This window comes from Podarcis raffonei, chromosome 11 (assembly GCF_027172205.1).
Source record: "Podarcis raffonei isolate rPodRaf1 chromosome 11, rPodRaf1.pri, whole genome shotgun sequence".
Lineage (NCBI taxonomy): Eukaryota > Metazoa > Chordata > Lepidosauria > Squamata > Lacertidae > Podarcis > Podarcis raffonei.
In genome coordinates this window covers 47,551,673-47,574,251 of record NC_070612.1, presented here as the reverse complement: position 1 = coordinate 47,574,251, position 22,579 = coordinate 47,551,673, and positions in this window count along the sequence as shown.

The window sequence follows — 22,579 nt, the reverse complement described above, 5'->3', positions numbered from 1 at the left end:
TTTTGATATTTTTTGTTAATAACTTTTGTTAATAATCTTTGTTAATAACGGCATAAAAAGTAGCATAAACACAGCTGAAGCTTAAGGTTTATAACTATGTAAGAAAAGACAAGTATATGGGGGGGTGCGTGTATATGATTGAAATCTCAATTTACTCTACAATATGTAATATATATGTGTGTGTGTGTGTGTGTGTGTAATGTAATGTAAGACTATTAATAAAGCTTGCTACATTAAAAAAAAAAAAGGAAATGGCTGCTGCTGCTTATCCAGAAGAAGCAGTAGGGGTGGGTAGAGTCCCCATGGAATTCCACCACCTGAGGCAGCTGCTTCAGTCTGCCTCATGGACAGACAGGGCCTCCTGCTTGGTGTAGGTTTTGAGTTCAGTCCACTGTGCACTGCTGGTTTTATTGGGATACTCTGTCTTCAGCGTTTCCTATCTCGTACCCTTCAACATTCCTCATATGAAAATAGGGACACTGCTCCAACTGACCCTCCTTGATGCCCCATTTCCCCCCTCCTGCCACAGAGCATTTCCTGTCAGAAAAAGGGCGAGTGCCACTACCACCCCACCGACGTGACACAGCATACACACCCTCCACCATTCTAAGAAATCCCCTTAATCTCGGTTGTATTTTATTGTTTGGTAGATTTACAAAACAGAAAAACGCACGCCAATAAATAAATTTCAGGAAGGGGCAAGATTAGGCGCAGATATACAAAGCATTTAAAAAAGAGAGACTTCTCTCACTCCCCCTATTTTCCCTCCCAGGATGAGCCTGTCCTCTGCATGCATCTCAGAGTTGGTGCATCACTTGAGGCTGGGCCCCTACTCCTCCTCACCTGTTCTCCGACAGCCACTACAAGCTACTCAGGTGAGAAGGCCGGTAGCAGCAGCCATGGAGAAGCAGCAGGATGGTCCCTCACCTCTGCCGCCCAGGACCAGCGCTTGCTCATCCTCCTCCCCGAGGTCAGTGGTGGCAGCAGTGGCAAGGGAAATAAGGACATTCCAGGATCAAATCAGAAGCCAAGATGGCTTTTGTAACTATTCCTGGAGAATCGGGACATTTGGTGGGTATGCTATCTGTGAAACACATAAACACTGTCTAGAATTAATTCCTTAACCATATGCTACATATCCTGTGTTGGACTGACTTAACAGGATTGATCGGCACTATCCCTCATTTGTAAATGAAGACCCAACTGAGAGAAAGGTGTGAGGGGGGGTTCTCCTGTTTTGCCCAGCAGCGTGCACATCCTCTCTCTTGAAACTGATGAGAACCTATTCATCACGTGTGGAAGTGTTATGAACATTGCTCCCTCAGAACTTGTGATCTTCAAATTAGCATTATGAAAATGTTTATTTAAAAAGTGAGACGAGAGAATAGTACATACATGCAATATTAGGATTGATTAATATGAGTATCGCATGCTTCTAAATTGTGTAACTAAATACCACAGTGCCAAACACTCTTATTTTGCTTCAGTTGTTTTTTTGGGGTTTTTTAATGGAAGGTTGAGAAAGTGTTAGCATTCAAGCAGAAGAATTTGCACAATGTTTTATTCAGCCCTCCAAAATCTTTCCGTTCCAAATTGTCCAAACTTTAAGCACATTTTAAGCTCAGCAACAACAGCCTAAATCACACACTTACTCGTCTTCTTTCTACGAAGCTTTGTTACCATGGAAACAAATTCTTCACAAGCACCAATCAAATGAGCTGCTTGAAAACAAAAGATTAATGCATACCTAATTATACCTCTGCCAAATTAGAGGAGGAAACGGTAGAAAACATGAGAGGAAGAATCAGAATGGAACTGTAACTTGGCTAAGGAAGATTCATAAACAATATATAAAATCAACTGGAATTACAAAAGGATAAGCATTAAGGGGGGAGGAGGGGGAGTCAAACATAAAATGTAAAAGGGAGGAATTTATTTTTACAGCTGTGGCAAAGAGAGTTGTAAAAATAAAATTGTCTGGAAATGACTTGTCAGCCTCTAAGAAAGCAAGACACCAACTGGTTCAGATCATTTCTTCTAATTCTGGGCAAACCAGTCCCTTAATCTCTATATCTTGGCTTCACCATTTGTAAAATGATTATACTTCCATTCCTGAAAGAGAACACTTGAGTGGTACATTAAGATTTGTGAGGTGCTTTGTGACTAACTGTGTGTGGAGGCGAAGGGCTGTCAGTCTTTGAGGAGCTGGCAACCTGATGGACAAGTTGAGGCGAAGCTTAATGCAAGACCCTAAGAGCTCTTTTAAAAAAAAAGAAAATCCACAACATCTTGCCTGTCTGATTACTAGACTGTTGATATTCTGCAAGACAACCAGGGATCGCACTCAAGAAGGAGAGGTGGTCAGGATTCCCTGCTCCTGAAGTTTTGAGCCATAGCTTCATGCAAACAATAGGCATCATTTTCACTCTGCTGTTTACTAGCATTTGAAACACTTGAGGTTACTCATGCAGATAAAAATTCAGAGCTAGAATCCATTAACACACACATACATCTCAGTGAAAGGCTGAAGTGGAAAAAATACGATAAAAATACAAACATTTATATTCTGCTCTAAGGTAAGAAAAGTATAAGAAAAGGACCCCTGGATGGTTAAGTCCCGTCAAAGGCGACTATGGGGTTGCGGCGCTCATCTCGCTTCAGGCTGAGGGCGCCGGCGTTTGTCCATAGACAGTTTTCCGGGTCGTGTGGCCAGCATGACTAAGCTGCTACTGGCGCAATGGGACACCATCACAGAAGCCAGAGCACACAGAAATGCTGTTTACCTTCCCGCCACAGCGGTACCTATTTATCTACTTTCACTGGTGTGCTTTTGAACTGCTAGGTTGGCAGAAGCTGGGACAGAGCAACGGGAGCTCACCTCATTGTGAGGAATTGAATTGCCAACCTTCCGATCAGCAAGCCAAGTGGTTCAGACCACAGCACCACCTACTCCCTGCTCAAAGAAGTTGGGTTGGTACATATCGGGTTGTCACATTTTAGCCCCATAATAACTGTAAAAGAGAGGCTAGGATAGAGAAAGTGAGTAGTCTAAGGTCACCCATGTGAACTGGTATTTAACCCCAACTCTCTTCATCTAAGTCCACCACACCATCCAATATGGTTCACAGTAGTGATCGCAGGGGTACAGTCTGGATTCTATTATAACTGGCCCTCTAACACACTGGGACTTGTTAACTGGCAAGAATCTACAAAATCAGCAGCAATGCTTCTGTTGTTGTTGTTTAGTCGTGTCCGACTCTTCACAGCTAAATAATTTTTTTACTGTAAAAGAACACCCAAAGGTCTAACAATCTATGTTTGTCATCAGGAAAAAAAATAAAAACCCACATCAAGGCAGTATTTTTATTAGGTCCAGTGCTTTTTTTCTGGGGGGACACGGGGGTACGCATACCCCCTAAACATTTTGGGACTCTAAAGGGAGAAGAAACTAAAAATAAAATAAAAATTAGTTTCTTCTCTAGCACGGCAAATCATCATTTCTGTTGCTACCCCTTTTGCCCATTTACTGTATTTATTTTTCCCAATTTGAGCTATGAAACAGTGATTTTCTTCAGTGAAAATGAAGAAAACCCCAAAACATTTTTTTTAGAAAGAAAGCACTGATTAACCCTAACCAAAAAAACACCCAGAAAGCTTCTGAGTTCTCCAGAATTCTTCATCAGAGGTTAAACAAAGCAGGTGGGAGGATAAAAACTGACTGACGTTGCACCCATTGAGTCTCCACAAAGTCACAGTCTTAAAATGGGATGTGGGAGGAATTAGCAGGTGACTATATTAGGCTCCTCTAGGTTCTGTGCAGGTTTCAGACTGAACCCAGGTGTGCACCCCTAGATCAGGGACACTGTAATTTACTGCAATTCATGCCAGTAAACCTCAGCAAATAGTACTGCCATGTGCTATCTGCTTTCCCAGGCAATTAGATGCACAAAAGCAATGCTACAGTTAGGTTTGCTTTGGATGAGAGCAGTTTGGAAACTAACAGTGCCTATATCATATCTGCATATTAGTAAATATTGGTAAATAAAGCAAACTGTTCAAGGATAATTATCCAAGGCGATCATGGTGTCACCCGACCGGCAGTCGTAACTGCTGAATTGTCATTAGGAGCAAACGTAGTTTAATTTTCCAGTCTAAATATCAAACCATCCTATTATATGAGAAACGGTTCGCTTGGAATTACAATGTTATCTAGTTCTTTTGTGCATGTTCTTACGCTTCTCGTACGTCTATGAGTCTGTGCAATGTAACAATAACATCTTGACAGCTCATATGCTTGTAGCCACAGAGTAATGTCTTCAATATGCTCTGTCATACATTGGTCTTCTAGTCAGCCAGGTGATGGCAAACACATTTTTTACGAAATGCCAGGCATTCCTGTTAACCAGAGAAATGAGAGAATACTTCTTTATGGAGCCTATTGCAAGCTTCCCTTTTTGTGGTTTTGGTCTAGACCATAATAGGTCAGTGGTGTGGTTTTCTCAAGGAATTACAATATTGAAAATCAGAAAGCTTGTATCAGGCATGACTGATATTCTTTCAAGTTTTCCTGTGCAGATAGTGTACAATTTTTTCATGTTCAGGGTATCTTGCATCTGGCAGTATGACATCATTTCCAAGACCAGCGAACAGATCAAAGACCTCTTAACTTTGAGACACAATAGCAAATGTTCTTCCGTTTCCCATAGAATGTATTTGTTGACCCACATGCACTAACTGAGCGGAACGGAACAAAGAACTGAATAACTGATGATTTAGAGCAGAATAGATTATTTAAAATGCACCACTTATAAATGATAAGTAAGAATATGGATATAATTTATTTATGGTCCAATGATGACAAATCAAAAAGTTACAGGGTAAAAAATACTTGGGACTGTTAAAAAGAGGGGGGAAATCAGAAAACAATGGAAGATTGTCTAAGTGAAATTGCAACATTTAGACTTGCTTATTAATTTTTTAAAAAAAATTAGATCCCTCCAATGAAATGGTCAACAAACTGTGAATATCATCCTGGAAAGGACAGTGTAATGGGGTATATCAGAGTTTCTTTTTGATTTAAATTGCATTTAAAAAGAACATTTGATGCAGACTCTGATGTCTGATATTTACTGGAACTTGATATGCTCCATGTTACATATGCCCTCTAAAAGTTTTGAGGGGAAAGTCTGGCAGGGAAAAGACTTCTCTGTATTTTGGAACAGTTAAGTCATTCCAGATGAGACATCCCATTCTTAGAACTAGAACCTGGCAGACTCAGTGGCTAAGAGGGAACCTGAATCATGCCATACAGCTCTTGTAGGTTGATAACCATTAGTCTTTGACGATACGTTTGGCTTGCTCACTGTTTGTAGACAACAGCAAGGCAAAAGCCCAAGTGACATAACTTTTTGCAGTGATATTTTTATCCAGGCAGACTTCTAAGAGTCCATTGTCACCTGTAATGCAAAGGAATTCAGAGCAAGAGGAAGACAGCAACAAAGCAACAAATGGATTATATCCAAGCCAGGCAGCTCAGAGAAGCCAAACAAATTAAGAGCAGCACCAACAATACATCTAGATCTAAATCTAAATCTAAGAAAATAGGACCAAACTCTTTCTTGAGAAATTTTGAAACCAAATAGGTGCTCCAAATGAACTATTATACTCACTCTCTGCCCCACTTTGGGTTCTTGCCAGTTCTCCCAGGGCTCTCCAGCTGAAAAGCGCACGAATCCATTTGCCCAAATTTTATTTGAGTCAACTTGTTCAGACCTAAGAGTATCAGACCTTCTTAGGGAATGCAATGACTTCAGATGCTGAACCATTGATTATTAAGATTTTTCTTTTATTTTCTAACAAGAATCAGTAAACCCAGCCAGTAACTTTTTAAGGCCCAACCTTGTCTGCAAAAAAAGAACTGCATCATCTGCATATAGAAGGCTCAATATCCTTGTGGAACAAATCTTAGGAGGATGGGAAGATACCATTCCACAGAATAAGGTGTGATCTGCCAGGTACAAATTGGATAGAAATGGGGTAAAATACTCCAGTACGCCTGAGCAAATGTATTTTGAGAAAGTACATGCATCAAAAACAATAGCCGTTCATTAAGGCAGTAATGCACCAATCTATTCCAGATGAATGCAAAATATAGAATCAAAACCAGATTTTAGGTCAATAAGAGCTGTAAACACTAGCTTACTTCTTTTTGGTTTGGAATATTTATCTGCTAGATGGGCCAGTATTAGACAGTGGTCTGCAACAGCCAGACTTAAATGCTGTTTGCTTCTTCCTGATGAAGCTTAATCCAAGCTTTCAATTTAAGACATAAAAAAACTGGTACAAATCTTCCCAGTTATAGATAGCAGGCTTATTGGTTGGTAGTTACCATATTTGGGTCATCTTTAGAGCCATTCTTATAAACTGAAAAAATAAAAGCTTTGAGCCAAACCACAATAAAATCTTTGAGCCAAATCAAAGAAAAAAGGGTGGCCAACAATTCTGAAGGAATCTCATATAGTCTAAATGCTTTGTCTGATTTTAATTGGTACACAATATTTCAATCTCATTGATTGCAATAGGGAGCTAATCAGGAGCGTTGGGGTTCAGTGTTACTGAAGAATCCAAAACAAATGAATAGAGATCATTCAAAATTTGCTGAAATTGATCTTCCCAGACTTTGATTGGATATGGCAATCAGAATTGTCAATACTTTGAAGTGAAACCACTCAATACTAACTGCTGAAAGGATGTAACTGATCCTTGCAACCAGATTCATGTATATGACCACAACATTCATAGCTGTGTTTCAAACTACTAGATCCTTCATAGCTGCATCTTGGACTCTGATCTCTTATGCACAAGGCAGTGAGATACTGTTTGCTACACAGAACATTATACCTGACCTTTAGTTGTGAATCTCCACCTTCCATATATGATGAAAAAAATTCTGAAGTGCTTCTTCATTCTTGGAATCAAAAAGACTTCTTCTATTAAACTCTTCTATTTCCTCCTTTCCAATATTTTCACAAGTTAGGGACCAATAGGGGCCCCTGTTTCTCATTGTTTCTGCAGATATGAGTACTGACCTGTAACTTTTTCCCCAATGAGTGCATTTACATGTTGAATAAAACAGTTTGCAATCTACCAAACGTAGAAGGAGCATCATGCAGTTTTCCTTCAAAATGTCATTCTGTGGAATATCATGATTCTTGACACCATTTCAAAACCACTGCTGCCAAAGTAACTTTCCTTCTAGATATTTGGATAGTATTAAGAGTTGATTTGACAGCGAGTCCCTAGGCACTATCAAGAGGTCAGCAAGATTTTCCCCAAGACCCACCTTCATTCTTTGGCCCACTGGAACTCTTGGAAACAGTCTCTTGTCACAGTGCAAAAAACAACTTGTTGCTTTGGTTTTAGTTTGGTCGCAAACCTATGCACCTACCTGATGCATAGGTTTTTTGCCTAATATGTGGGCATCGGGGAAACCACACGAGCTATGGGGGGCACGGCCAGCAATGCAGACTCACTTCTCTGTGATAGCATAGAACACCCTTTCTGAAGACAATTGTTAGTTAAGCATGGTTGAAACCCAACACAGATGTGCACCGTCTTACCTAGAAATTGGAACCTTGTGAGATCAGGGCTTTCACTCTCTGATGCATGGGTTTTTATTCCTAAGGAGGAGCCTAGAAGAGTGAAGTTCTTGGAGTACTGCAACCCAAACATGTTAAATGCAATATTTGCATGTCAAAGCTAGACATGATATGACACACAATTATGTGAGTGTTTTCCTATTGCGGCAGCATAGGAAGGCTGCATTTTTGAGTGGAGGAATGGTGTGAGAGGGGCTGCATAAACTTTTCCATGCATTTGCCCATACAGAATCATAGAATTGTAAGCCTAAACCCAACATGGGGTTTGAACCCACAACACTCAGATTAAAAGTCACTTCCCCAGCTGCATTTTCCCCTTAGGAGAAAAGATATGGGTATCCAATGTTTTATCAGGAGAGCTGTGTACTGGGTGCAGCAATTTTTCGCAAACAAAAACTAGTAAAAGAAAGATTTAAGCAACCATTTCTCCTGGTTGATGTGCCATTCACACCTATAGCTTCTCTTGGCTGTTTTTGGTTGTTGTTTTTATTTTAAAAAAACTTGTTGCAAGAAAGATACACCCAATTGTGTGTCACATCTAGCTGAGTCCTTTGATAAGGGCCTTTATCTATTTTCTTCATTCATCCTCTGATTCATTCGGCAACATCCTAGTGTTCCTTTGTTGGACTGTCATCCCTTTGTTCCTATCACCATTGATTTCCTGTGGGAGAATAGGGTGAAAACTACCAATATTTAATGCAAATTTACAACCTCATGTAAAAGGTTTATTTTAAAACATCAGACACAGCTCCCTGCCATCTGGAATCGGGTATTTTATATACATTTATGCACAATGTGCTGCGGTAAAACATTTGGGTTCATAACATTTCATATTACAGAACTAACTGCAAGCTACTCCAGTTAAGAACTGCTGGATAATTTTGAACATTTCCCATTAACACTCAACGCATTCAGACCATACGGCATCCTCCATCATGATTCAAAATTCAGCCTTAATTTTTGAACAGTTACTCTTCTGAGAATAGATTGAGATAATGCCCATGTACCATACTGAGCTCCTTGGAAGATACCTTGTATAAATAGATACAACAGCAACAGCAAATACTCTCACCCCAGGCTTTATTGACATGTTAGTGGAAATTGTGGTACCTTTCAAAGAAAGTGGAATTTGTTCCACTATAGCAGGGATGGGGAACATGTGGCTCTCCAATTGTTGCTCGTCTACAACCTCTATCATCCCTGACCACTGGTCATGCCGGCTCCAGCCTGAAGGCACACAAAATTTGGAGAGTCACTGCCTCCTTATCCCTGCATTATAACATCCTAGCTGTTCAAGTTGAGCCATCACATAAGTTCTCTTGATCCTAGTTGAGCTTGGTATACAGGGAAATTTGCCAAACTTTGAAGATGTCAAATGATCACCATGCATTTCCCAGACAGCCTTAGTGTTTTCAGTACAACTGTTTTTACCCTCATAGCTAGCAATACCAGCACTAGATCTAAAAGGAATTTGCTTCCAAAATTCTCCTGAAGATTCTCTGAAAATTCTGATACGGAATACGCTCCAGATATTGTCTGAAAGTTGGAATACGTGCCAGAAATTCACTTGATACCTGTTTCTGACATCCAATTCTATTTGATTTCAATGTTTAATAGTCAACAGTTGGAATTCGACAGCTGATGTGAAATGTGATTTTGCGTTCAAGAGTATTTGATGATTGGCATGCAATAGTGTTATATATCTGACTGAAATTGTTAGTTGACATCTATTGATGTTTAGTGCCTGGAAGCATTCAACAAACAATATTCAATGTTGTTGAAGGTCTGACAGCTTCTGAGATACAATTCTGGGGGAGGCATCCACAGCAACAGCTAGTCTAGCTCTATGGGACCAGTTCCAGTTTTTGTGGCCTGAGGATATGGACAAGACAATTGAAGGGGTTCCGCCATTGTGCTTTCACAATCTTTACCCATCATGGCTTATAATAGGGATTGACTGGGTGGGTCTAGGGAGTGCCTCTTTGTGGGAGAAGTGATGCAGCCTCTCTTCAAGAGGCCCTTACTAGACTCAGACATTTGTGACAGTCAATAGTATCGCTGTTGTTTATGTTTCAGCAGCTTTCAATACCATCAACCATGGTGTTCTCCTGGCATGGATCTGTGGATTGGGAATTGAAGACATGGCTGTTCCTGTGTTTCCACTCCTCTCTGCAGGGCCATTTCCAGAGAGTTGTAATAGCTCTATCTCCTGGCCCCTGTGCTATGGGGGTGCCACAAGGTTTCATCTTGCCCCTCCCCAACATGCTCCTTAACATCTATATAAAGCCACACTATGGTAAAGCAGAGACATCACCTTGCCGACAAAGGTCCGTATAGTTAAAGCTATGGTTTTCCCAGTAGTGATGTATGGAAGTGAGAGCTGTACCATAAAGAAGGCTGATCGCCAAAGAATTGATGCTTTTGAATTATGGTGCTGGAGGAGACTCTTGAGAGTCCCATGGACTGCAAGAAGATCAAACCTCTCCATTCTTAAGGAAATGAGCCCTGAGTGCTCACTGGAAGGACAGATCGTGAAGCTGAGGCTCCAATACTTTGACCACCTCGTGAGAAGAGAAGATTCCCTGGAAAAGACCCTGATGTTGGGAAAGATGGAGGGCACAAGGAGAAGGGGACGACAGAGGACAAGATGGTTGGACAGTGTTCTCGAAGCTACCAACATGAGTTTGACCAAACTGCAGGAGGCCATGGAAGACAGGAGTGCCTGGCGTGCTCTGGTCCATGGGGTCACGAAGAGTCGGACACAACTAAACGACTAAACAACAACAAGGTAAAGTCATCCTAGGATTTGGAGCGCTCTGTCATCAACATGTGAATGCCATCCATCTCTCTTTCACCTTGTCATGAGGATTAGGAAAGCCTGAAAAATACATGCAACTGTGTATCACCTGTAGTTTAGCCCATCAATAAGGGCATTTTATTCGCTTATCCTCTGCTAGGTTCTGGACGTTTTCTGAAGGAACATAGGAATCTGAGGAGCTGCTTTATACTGTGTCAAACCATTAGTCTATCTAACTCAGTATAGTCTTGGCAGTGGCTCTCTAAGGAGTCAGACCCTTCCTGGAGATCCCGGGTATTTTACCTGGGCTGTTCTGCATGCAAAGAAGATGCTCAATCACTGAGCTATCACCCCTCCCCAATGGGCTGGATAAGGGCAAGTAAGTTGAGACTGAATCATAAGACAGAGGTGCTGCAAGTAGACTGTTTCTATGTCTGAGAAGTAGGCAGACAACCTACTTGTGATCTTTGTAAAGAGAGGAGGAGGTATGGAAATGGGGGTGGTTTGTGTGCAAGGGAGAAGTTGAAAAAGGAAAAGGTAGGAAAAGGGGGGTTGGGGTTCAAAGAGATCTGCAAAAAGGAGGGAGTAGAAGGCATGGAAATGGGCTGAAGACAAAGGCAGGGTATGAAAAGGGCTGCAGAGTAGGAGAAGTTGCTTAACAACAAGCTTCTGGTTTTTTCCTGCAGGTCTGGGAGGCCCCTCCCTCCTGAGTCCCAGGTGTGGTCACCATTTCTTCCTCTGGTTGCTTAGCAACAGTGACTAAGTGATTAAGCATCCTTAACTGCAGCAGCCTCTATGTTTCTGTCTAATAAAATGTTGCCTCTATGTTTTGATTTCTAACTTTCTTTATACATGTCAAATTGAGTTGCTTTTAAAAATTAAAATAATTAAGAATCTGGCCCCAGACTTGAGGCCCAATACATGTGTACCCCTGGTCTGTGGCCTTGTTTTGTGACCCTGGCATGAAGCATATATTCCCCAACTACAATGTCTTCACACATGTGAATGGGCCTGTCCGCTAAGGTCCAGTTCTGTTCCCCATCCAAATCCATCAAAACTGAAACCAGCATGCAAACGAGAACCACATTCCATGCCTAAATTTTAAAACAGCCAGTAATTGGCGCAGCTCTGTTTCGACCTGCTGTTTTGTGGTAGTTGATAGATCTCTTATTCTATTAAAATCAAAGTCACCCAGGGACAGTTTGTGAAGCACGCTTAGATCAACATGAGGGAAGTAGGACATGAGGAAAGGTTTCTCTGTTACACACATTTCACAGACTGAAGCCTCATCAGCCGTTTGGATTTTACAGTAATGTGACTTCATGGATTTATGCTACAGCAGAACTGAATTGTTTGCAATTCTTGTTTGTTCATGCTGAACTCCTTATCTTGAGCAAGACAGCTTATTTACATTACAGCTAGAAAACAGCTTTTCTCTATATTGATCCAATGTTAGTGAAAGAAGACCAGTCTTAGATAAACAGCATTTATACCAGCAATAAAAAGCTAAATGAATCTGCCCTAAAAAATTTGTATTGCTTGTTTCTACTGGGGCGGACAGGCGCATTTCTACCTGTTCTGAACTGTCAGTGCCTTATAAACCACACTTTAACTTCCCACCAAGCAAATCTCTCAAGAGGTTCCCCTCTTGCTCGAACCCTCCCGCGAGTAGCTGTTTTCGCCAGCATGTTTATAAGATTGTTAAGAGTTCCCTCACACATCTCCTGCAAAAAGAGTAAAGTTGCCGTTCTGATATTCTAAGATATGTTTCAGCGCTCGCAAAGGGGGGCTTGTTTAAGAAGCAGTCTTCACTTCAAAACCATAATTGATTTCTGCCAAGCTTGCAGAAAAACACTTTTTTTTCTCCTTTTTTTTTGGTACATCAATGCTTTCATTCCAAGCAACTCCTCATGAATAAATCTCTCTCAAAAACACTAGATACGAAATGGAAATATTTTAGTAGCTCCTGCAAATTCCTCATAAGCAATTTTGTCTAATCGGTGCATTTTATGCGGCACATAAATCTCCTGTCTTGCATAAAGTGGTGGCTTATTATTTGCCACCTTATTATATTAAGCTTATCTACTATACATGTAAGGTCCTCCTTTGAACAAGCCTCCCCCACACACACACATGAACTGAAATAATGCCACACAAATCTGTAGGACTGTTCAGTAATAGATGTTTTTCCCTCACTAAATCAATTCAGGGGCTAATTGGGGTGGAAGGTGACTATCTCTAGTGGTTATAAATACATTTGCATTGCTATCAATCTCTCCCCCTCCTTTAAAAAAAACAAAAAACCAAGGCGAGTGTTTAACCAGGCAGAAGAGAAAAGGAGGGGGGGGAGGACTGTATGGTTTCAAATAGATAGGCAATGCTGCCATCAAGTGGCAAAACTATTAGTTGAACTGCTGGCAAATAAAGGTACTGGCATGAACAATGACAAACCAAGTTAATTTCCCAAGCAAGGAAAACGGGAGGGAAGGAGAGCGTAAAAGCCCAGCTGAATCGGACCAATGGCTCATCTGTGCCTATCAGGGTCGTCTATCCTATAGCAAACCTGCTAGATACTGAAATGACTTGCATGTGGTATTGTCAGTGAGCCTCTTGGGCTTGTTGATCAGAAGGTCGGCGGTTCGAATCTGCACAGCGGGGTGAGCTCCCGTTGCTTTATCCTAGCTCCTGCCAACCTAGCAGTTCAAAAGCATACCAGTACGTGTAGATAAATAGGTAGCACTGTGACGGGATGGTAAACAGTGTTTCCATGCACTCTGGCACTCGTCACCGTGTCCCGTTGTGCCAGAAGTGGTTTAGTCTTGCTGGCCATATGACCCGGAAAGCTGCCTGTGGTCAAAGGCTGGCTCCCTCAGCCTGAAGCAAGATGAGCACCGCACCCCATAGCCGCCTTTGACTGGACTTTTAACCATCCAGGGGTCTTTTATCTTTACATTTCACCTGTCTGTGAAGGCTGTAAAATGCATTAATTCAAAATTCATTTGCTCGCTGGGCAGGGATGGCAAATCTGTGACCCTCCAAATGTTTATTTAAAGCATCCTTCCTCCACACTGTTCCGTTTAAAAAGGCTTCCCTGGCAGCTTACAATTGTTAATGCTAAGCCAGGCATACAATGTTAAACCAGACATAGCATAAAAGGAAGGGGATTAGGGTGGGAGAAGGAAAGAACAAACACAAGTGCCATTTTTTAGTTACAAAATTCTTGTGTGCTGACCAACTTGAATGGAAAGAATAAAATGTTGTTGGGTTCTTGACAACCACCATCCCCAGTCATCATGGACAGCGGTCAGGGATGATGGGAGTTGGAGTTCAACTCCTACTTCAAAATCAAATCAAATCAAATCAAATTTATTAAAACGGTCACAGACCAGATTAACTCGTACAGCTAGTCAGCAAAGCATAACACCGGAAAAAACAAAGGACAATTTCAATACAGATTAGGCCATAACAGCAATTTAAAATTAGACAGCATAAATAAAATTAAGTATTTGCCTTCGCCTGCATATTGGCATTGGAAAGCTCTTGTTTCCTGCGCCTAATAGCGGCTACACAGAATTTGGCAACATTGATCGTAATTTCAGGAACCTTATCTTCTACCAAGGCTCTCATACGTTGGAGTTCTGGTTCATTTTTAAGCTTTTGTAGAACTGGGGCAATAAAGGTCAGGCGTAGATCCTCGTAGTAACTACAGTGCAGCAATACATGCAGACTTGTTTCCACTTCCGATAACTCCTACTTCTATTGCTCAAGAGGCCTGGAGGCAAGAGAAGGCAATTATCAATTCTGGAAGCTTGAGAAGCTTGCATTGTACTGGTGGAGAGTGGCTGGCTAGAGACAAGAAGGTTGGCTTTTATTTTATTGTTTAAAACAGTAGTGGTCTGTTTAAGACAAGCCAAGTTAGGATGCAATCCTACACACTCATCAGGAAGTAAACTTAATCCTGAGTAGACATGTTTAGGAGAATGCATTATTGTGGAATAAATCAGTCCGCCATTAACTGGTTCCTGTTTTCTCCAATGTGTATATAACTGGTATCCTCAAATGTTGTCATATTTCCCAGAAAATCCATATAGTGGTACCTCGGGTTACATACGCTTCAGGTTACATACGCTTCAGGTTACAGACTTCGCTAACCCGGAAATAGTATCTCGGGTTAAGAACTTTGCTTCAGGATGAGAACAGAAATCGTGCAGCGGCGGCACAGTGGCAGCAGGAGGCCCCATTAGCTAAAGTGGTGCTTCAAGTTAAGAACAGTTTCAGGTTAAGAACAGACCTCCGGAACAAATTAAGTACTTAACCCGAGGTACCACTGTATTTGTTTTGTTGTTTATTTGATGATAATGACCGCTCACCCCCTCCCAACAGGTGGGCGGGGTTTGCGACACCGAGCAGGGCTTACCTGACTGGGGGCAACCCACCTGCGTTAGGATGGCCAAGGGATGGCCAAGCTGGGGGCAGGGCTGATGGCCAAGGGAAAAGAGGCCGACCCCTCACTTTGTTTCTTCCTTTTCCAGGTTCAGCCACCCAACCCTCCCCAGTTGATATTTCTTACAGGTTAATATTTTGCCTTCCAGATCAGCGAGCACTGCTGCGGTCGTAAGATGGTTGCTGTATTCAGAACCGGGAAGGAATTTTCCCTGCATTGGCAGGTTTCGCCTTCCCTGTAGCATTTTCGTCACAACGTTGTGACGGTTTCTAGGCCCTGGCAAGGTATCCTTTAGTCTATCTTCGAGTCATGGGGGGAAGCATTTCATGCACCACCCCCCACGTGGCGGTGTTTGCAGGGCCTCTTAAAGGGTTGATGGCAGGAGTCATTGGCCCTAGAGCGGCGGCGTGTAGGTCAAACTCCCGGCCGAGGTAAAGTGGGAGGGCACGCTGTGTAAGTTCGTGCTTTACAGTTTCCTCTCAATGTACCTCATTGCCCTGCACCTCCTCAGACCCTGTTGGGCTGAGATGGTTACTTGCCAGGGCCTATGCCAAGTTTTCCGACATGTGAAGTTCAATAAAGTTGTGGCCAATTTGAACCCATACCTTGGTCTTTTGTCTCATGCTTGGGGAGGGGGCTGGGCTCCACGGACAGGGTTCAGCGTGTGTGCTCGTAATAACTGCAAATGTGCCCTTCTGCAGACCCCCAGAACCATGCTGGAGGACACAGCAGAATGTGTAGCTACTCACACAGTAATTTAAAATACCAAATTCTTTGCTTAATTTAAACTAGTGTCATGCAGGTTCTTAGCTGCATAAAATTGTGGTTAAGGTTCCTGATGTCTTCAGGAAGTGCACAGGTGGGACTTGAAGGCAATAACCCTTTTCTACCTTTGTTCCCCACAACTAACCTTACAGCTCTAAACTAGGTTATCTGGAGAGAAATGAATTTTACCTGTATGGTAAGATCAGCTTTGGATTGGGTTACCAGACGTCCCCGGTTCCTGGTGACAGTCCCTGGATTTGCAAATCTGTCCCCGGACAAATTCCGTCCCCGGAATGTCCCCAGATTTGCAAATCTGTCCCCGGGAAACGTGGCAGGGGCAGTCTCAGCAGCTTGGAGCCAGCCTGGTAGCGCAGTTGGCTCTGGCTGGCTTCAGGAGCTGCCGCTGCCGCCGCCACTGCTGAAGGGGAACCAGGGATGTCCAGCGGTACAGGTCTCCTGCCCCCTTCCCCCTTTGGTTTGACTGATTGGGGGAGGCTTGGGAATCGTGGCCAGCCGGCTGTTGCCCAGTTTTTTAAAAACTCTGTGCATTTGTTTCACAGGGTGCGAAAGAAGGGCTTTGCACCTTGCCTGGCAGAGAAGCCGCGCGCCTTGCGCCCCTCCTGGGCAACAGCCGCCCGTCCTTGACTCCCGAGCCTCCCCCAAACAAAGGAGGAAGGGGGCAGGAGGTCGGGGAAGGCTTGGGAGTCATGGGCGGGCAGCGCTGTTGCCCAGTTTTTTAAAAAACTGTGCATTTATGTTTCACAGGGTGCAAAAGGGCTTTGCACCTTTATACAATATGCATGTGTGCTTGGGCCCAGGCTCTTTTGCCTCACCATCCCCACTACTGACTCCCTGTTGCTACTCAGCTTCAAAAAAAAAAGTGTCCCCGGATTCATTGAAAAAAGTCTGGTAACCATAGCTTTGGAGGCCTCAGCTTCTATAACCACCAATGATTGGCATGCACTAAAGGCAGTGCCTTCTTGGTGGTATCCCCTGACTAGCTATGGAACTCCCATTACAGCAGTCCTTGCTCAATTGGTCTGGATGTCCTTTTCCTAAGGGCCTTAGCGTTGTTGGCTTTTTGAAATTTCTGCCATGTTTCATTTTATTTATAAAGGTATTCTATCCGAGAGATTTGTCTGGCATGACTAATTTTTGAGAAACCCATGTTGTTTCTTATTAATTACAGCATCCTTTTCTATTACAGCTCAAAGAACAACTGTTTAAATATCTATTCTAGGACCTTTCCTGGTAACAATGTCAAGCTCACCAGTTGGTAGTTACCTGGGTCTTTCTCCACTCCTTTTTGAAGATGGGGACATTATTTGCCTGCCTCCAGTCTGCAGGGACCTCACCTGTTCTCCAAGAATTCTCAGAGATTATAGACAGAGAACCTGAGATTAGATGCGCAAGCTCCTTAAGTACCCTTGGTTAAACATACCATTTCCTATTTACAGTCTGAGATTAAACAGTCCAGCAATAGCTGTATCACCAGAGGTGCCTGTGAGTCATGTATCAGTGCTGAAACAGGACATCCAGCTGTTTTAGGTATAAGTGACCTGATCTTGGAACAAGAGAGAAACCTACATGTTCTCAAGGGACTGCCTACACAGGGCATTAGCAAATTATTCAATGGAGTGGGTGGCAAAATAAGAGAGCAATCTTTTTGCAGATTGTGAGTGGGGTATACCCTGTAAACAAAATACCAATGGCTGCAATTCTATGATTTTCAGATGGATTCAATGGAGCAAGAATGACATTAGCCTTCATTCATACGCTTGGCAGGTCTAGGAATTGTGTCTGTAAGGTATTTTACACTGAAATTTGATATAGTCAATAATAAAAACTAATTGAGAGAGCACTAAATGCACTTATGGGAAGTCAAATGATACAGAGCTAAGTTGGAAGGAGCTCGGGTTGAGTAACTTGCGCATCATATTCTAAGCCCCCACGGAAACAAGTTTGTCTGTTAGCTACATATGCAACACTTTAGTAGTTGTAATGCGTTACATCTATTACAGCAAAATTGGACTAATCACTTCAATGCATAAAAGCTTGCCTTAAAGTGCCTTATATAGACAAGGCCTGACCTTTATGATACAAATTTCATTTCATTTCACTGTCAGCTCTTACATTTATTAATGCTTAACACAAAGTATTTTAGAAATATTACCTGACAATTTCACAGTGCATTTTATTCATGCCAAGGTTTCATCTTTGCTACCATTGGCTTGGCATATTACAACTGCTAGAGAGCTATTATTTCAAAACCAGGAAGGTCACACACACACACACCCCTGCCTGTAAAACGAACTGTAAGCTTCATGTTTTCTAACTGCCTCATCTAAATTCAATAAATTACTGACATAATATGTTTTCCTGAGTCTTTTCACACTTGGTTCATTTGGCAATCTACATGTTCTGGTGATTATTTCATCGTCCATGGGGGGTAGTCTTACTCCAAGCATTGTTCAGAATGTTCCAAACAATAAAAAGACCATTGGAATGATGCCAAGAATTTTAAATAGCATCTATGTTCCATCAAATGTATTTAGTCCCTTAATAAGAGTTTCTCTTTCTAAACCTTGGTACTGAAATGGGGAAAAAAACATCATCATTTCTGCTATATATTCAAAAGTTCCCGTAGAAACTGATCAATAGGAAACTGCAGATTTTGATGAAAAAGCTATGGTCAATTTCCAATTCAATTCTATCGTTGCCTTAATTCATCAGACTAGCATTCTGCGGTATTTCAGCTGCTAAATGTATTTAATTAATCCTGAGCCTGTCAGTTGCATATCTCTTGATAATTATTGCAGTTATGTTAAATTTTAAACAATTCTTTGACTGTCTTTCATTTCCATAACTATTCTATATATTGATTCAAAGTCAAGACCGTTGCTTTTGGTATTATCTACCTACCTACCTACCTACCAGTTCATACAATCCTATGGACAGATAACAAACTGAAATTGAAATTAAACATTTGTTATCACATTTCCAAAATATATGAAGGCTGCTACAATATTGTTGCATTGTTTTTCGAATGACAGCTTCAATATGTATGCTTATTTTGCATTTATAAGCAACCACAACTGAGCTCTCCTAGGACACTGAAAAGCTAGACAGCTAGAAACTAATAGTTATTTATGTTCAATGATGCATCATATACATCATGTAAAATGCTTGAAATTTGCTATTAACCCCTCAAATACAGTATTCATTTTACAAAAAAACTAGTTTGGGTGATAATTATTCAGAACAAGAGCCAGCAAGTGAAATACAATGGAAAGTATACAAAATTATCAATTTTATTAAAATATTTGTTCCTTGTGGTTCTTTTCCATTGTTTATTTACCTCTCATGCCTTGAAGAATTCCAATCACAGTGTATGATCAACTTCAGGGTCAGTAGCCCAAAATTATGTATGTATGTATGTATGTATGTATGTATTTTGCTATTTACTTGTAAACCCCTTGAGTTTTGGATTGGTTCTTTACCATCTCTAGATTCCAAACTGGCAACATTTATGCATTTCTAACAAAATTTATTGCCTCCCAAAAAGATGAGGGGAAATGACAGTGCAAAGGAAATATACAATATAGTTAATAAGTTATTCCAGTAGGTTAAACTTGTTCAAACTCACTCTCTTAATTTCTTCCATAGCTCTATTTTCCAAATATGTAAACTTGTCAATTTCTTCATCGCTGCCATTTCCCTGTTTCCCTGTTTAGTATTTCCAATGCCTTGCCTGTATATTTTTTTTCATTAACTAGCAAATTTCAGAAAATGCAAATTTATCAGCATTTGGAGTACCTCTAACTATTCCCAGGCGTATATATTTAAAATAAAACACTCGGCTATGCACCAGTTTGTGCTAGTTCTGCAAAAAGTGGAATACTGAGTGCTTCTTCCCTTGCTACAACACATACTCGTGATGTGCTGTGTGTTGAAGACAAAATTGTTATTTTTATGTCAAGCAGGGGGGAAACTTGCAATATTTCACCAGCGCAGAAAACAATACAGGCCTTTTGGAAACAGTAGAAATTATCATCTGCCACCAGCAAGGGAAACACAAGGAAAGAGGAACCTTAATTTTCAATGTAGGCATATTTTGCTCCCCGTGAGGTTTGAACCTGTGACTCTTGAGAGTGAGAGTCTCATGCTCTACCAACTGAGCTATCCCACCTTAGGGCTCATCAACATTTACTTTTGCTCTGCATCTCTAGGCACAGGTTTCCAGGACCATGTTTGAGCCTTTTTTTGCCCTGGCTCTTTCCCTGTGAAAATCTGCTCTTTACCACAGAAACCAATTCCACGAAAAAACTTGGGAATTGCCGTTTGCTCCGTTAAAGATCAGTAGAGACTGGGTTTTCCTGGGGAAAGCAGCGGGAGCACGGGGAGAGTGCAGATCTGTGCCTAGAAAAGTATGGATGACACCTTAATGTGGTTGACAATCAGTCTCTCTCTATATAGGAAGATTCCTGCAGGGAAGAATCATGCCACAGCAGGGGGACTCAGGGTTAGCATTAAACACAGTTGGCTCTGTGGCACAACTGGATTTAGGATCCAGCACAGGAACGTATGCCAGTTTTGAGCGTGTTAAAAAAAAGGCCAAGCCTATCAACTAAATTATTTTTCAGGTCTGTGGTTCTTCAGATTGGTGGGTATTTTCTCTGCATCAACGCCAGTAATTGGCTGCCATGGCAACTTGGCCCGCTGTCTTCATACCAGGCAGGTCATAACAAACCAGGGAGGGGCAGGGGGAAGATGTATTATGCACTTTTTTTATTAATATCCTATTATCTTGTACCTGTTTTAAGCCTGTCCTTTTCCAATTCTCTTAACTGTTTGATTATGTTCCTCAATTGCATCTCTATTTTTCCTATAAATCTTGACCCTTAATTCTTTCTTATTGCAGGTCTAGGGCTTTGTGTACTATCCCTCTGTACTCTTTTCCTTTGGCTCTTATTATTTCAATCCTGAATACCAAGAGCAAACGTATTATCCTAGAGTGCATCGTTGTAAAGTCAAAATGCCACCATCTATGCACAAGAGAGAATGTCCTTGTCTCTATTACACTCTCATGGAGATACATTGGTGGGAAGCTTCACTATCATTTTGGCATCAGGTAAACCTATTCTTATTCTTCAGTCTTATGGGTGTCTTTAATGATATTGTTAATTGATACTCAGTTCAAGTTTTGCTGGAGTTCTTTTTAAAATTGTTATTAAAACAATGCACAGTAGTGATGCACTATGTTGTTATGTTTTAACCTTGAGGCACAAGCCAAGCCCTACTTGTGTCTTCAAAGTACCGTATTTTTCGCTCTATAAGACACACCAGACCACAAGACGCACCTAGTTTTTGGAGGAGGAAAACAAGAAAAAAAATATTCTGAATCTCAGAAGCCAGAACAGCAAGACGGATCGCTGCGCAGTGAAAGCAGCAATCCCTCTTGCTGTTCTGGCTTCTGGGATAGCTGCACAGCCTGCATTTGCTCCATAAGACGCACACGCATTTCCCCTTACTTTTTAGGAGGGAAAAAGTGAGTCTTATAGAGCAAAAAATACGGTATATATTTTAAGTTCTTTTTAATGCTTTTTTTAAAGCCTCAAGAACACAGCTTTCCCTATTCAGTCTTATTTTTTGTATTAGCGCAAAGTAATCTTATTTTATAATATAGAATAGTCATACCTCATGTTACGTTTGCTTCATGTTACGTTCTTTCAGGTTACGTCCCACGGCAACCAGGAAGTACCAGAAAGGGTTACTTCTGGGTTTCGCCAATCGCACTTCGTGCATGTACACAAGCGCCAAATCGTGCTGCACACCTGCGCAGATACAGCACTTCAGGTTGCACACTTTTCATGTTGGGAACGGGCCTTCGGAATGGATCCCGTTCGCAACCAGAGGTACCACTGTAAATTACAGAAGACCTGCATGACTGTAGTCTGCTATTTTCTTGAAAGACCTTTAGACCCCTACCCTTTACCAGGTGAATCACCCCATCCAACAGAAAAAAACTGCCACATGCAATGTAAAACCATGATTATGTTTAACAAATCACAAGTTAACCGTGAGTTGCTCTACAGATAATCAAGCCATGGTTTGTTTCTATGAAGTGTGGTTCGTTTTCATCTGCTTTTGCCTCATGCCTTTGTAGTTTGGTGAGCTTCTGTGGTGGGGTCAAATAAACCATGGTGATATGTAATGCCAAGCCAGCAAAACAAAACAATGTTCTAAGACAACATACCAAAATTTCAGATACTGGTTTGTAAACAAATCAGAGTTGGACTGATGGGCAGGGTTCATACTATACTAAGCTATAGTTTAATAAAACATGGTTTAGCATTATGTGCAAACCAGGCAAGTTGGAGATATCCAACATTGGGCATACTCAGAGTAGGCCCATTCAGTGAGTCTACTCTATGCCTAATGTTGGATATCATCCAGATATATACTAGCTATCCTTAGTTCAGTCACTTCTATTTGCCAGTTAAATCAATTAATCACTATTAAACAAAAAAACTGCCTTTATCAATTATTTTTTACATTACCATATATTAGCTATGAGTTTTATGTACTTTGTCAAACTAATACAGGTTTGACCAAGTCTAAACAAATGTGCTGCTAAGCCAGGCTTCCTCAGCCTCGGCCCTCCAAATGTTTTTTGGCCTACAACTCCCATGATCCCTAGCTAGCAGAACAAGTGGTCAGGGATGATGGGAATTGTAGTCTCGAAACATCTGGAGGGCCAAGGTTGAAGAAGCCTGCACTAAGCCGAACAGAATCAGAGATAGAAAACGGCCATAATGCATGGACAATGGCACACCTTCACCTTGGTAAGAAATAAATTTTGCAAGCCTAGGTTAGATACATTACTGCATATCTGAAGTTGTTAAAAACTAGAGT